The 1216-nt window shown below is 34.7% G+C and overlaps 1 pseudogene; it reads right to left on the reverse strand.

Annotated features, from left to right (window-relative positions):
* Nucleotides 1-1128, reverse strand: part of LOC107621133 — a 9120-nt pseudogene extending 7992 nt beyond the window's left edge.

Below are 1216 nucleotides of genomic sequence, written 5' to 3' on the forward strand. Positions count from 1 at the left end.
GTTAGTTCCCAATCTTTTCACAAGTACAAGCGGGGCCAAAAAAAAAAAAAAGAAAGAGTTAATTAGAACAGCAAATGTTTACACTGTTTTATCAAACAAATTAGTCACTAATGACTACTATTAAGCCAAAATTCTATATATGAACAAGAAATAACCCTAGTAAAATGCTTTTCCTTTTATATATTAGGAGACATATATAACAGTGATGAACTTAAGCCTATATTTAGGGATCAAGAAGAAAAAATAAGAAGACAAACAAAGAAAAAGAAGAAAAAAAAGTTACAAAAATGGCAACAATGAAGATCCAAAGGCTTATACAAGTTAAATGGAAAAAAAAAAAGCCAAGTTGTAGCTAGTTTTATATAATTAATTAAAATAAAATTATACTTTGTTCAAAATAAAACAGTGGTTCAGTACAGTAGTTAGCTAGATTTAATTAGTTTTAACCTGCAAAAAAATTAGGTCTTAATCTTAATCTTGACCACTTCAGCTTGATCTCTAAGCAATTTTTTCACCTAAAAAAAAAGCATAGATTTGCAGAAATTAGGGTAAGAAGTATTGAGATACCAGGGGTCACTGGAGAACTGAAAGAGCTTCCCTTTGCAGGAGAAGACGATGAGAGCCACCTCAGCATCGCAGAGAACTGAGATCTCGTTCGCCTTCTTAAGCAACCCCGCTCTTCTCTTCGAGAAAGTGACTTGGCGGTTGATCTTGTTCTCTATCCTCTTCAATTGCACTCTCCCTCGCCCCATTCCACACAATTCAGCACCAGAACTTTGATCAAACACCTTGTGTGCGTGAACCACCGACTTAAGATTCTAATCAAACACTATATATATGTGTGTGAAGATTGTTGATGAGATTATGAGGGTGTGAGGTGTGGAGTGTGGACCGTACAATAATGAGTTGAGATAAGTTTGGGGTCTATGTGTTTATCTTAATATAGATTGCTGAAGTTTCTTTGTTTGGAATGTGTGAATGAGAGAGGTTTTGATTTTGGGGGTTTTGGGTTTCTTATATGGTTTCTGTTCTGAATTTATTTTGGACGTTAGAATCAGGGGAGAAGAAGGAACAAGGCCATGAGGGTTTCCTTCTATGTCAATTTCTTCTTTATTATTATTGTTTACACTCAAAGGGGCAAAAGAGGAAATGTAAGGCTGGGGAGAAATCATGCTATTGTTTTAGAAATATCTATGTACAACTATGAAATGTGAAA

This window comes from Arachis ipaensis, chromosome B10, assembly GCF_000816755.2.
Source record: "Arachis ipaensis cultivar K30076 chromosome B10, Araip1.1, whole genome shotgun sequence".
Lineage (NCBI taxonomy): Eukaryota > Viridiplantae > Streptophyta > Magnoliopsida > Fabales > Fabaceae > Arachis > Arachis ipaensis.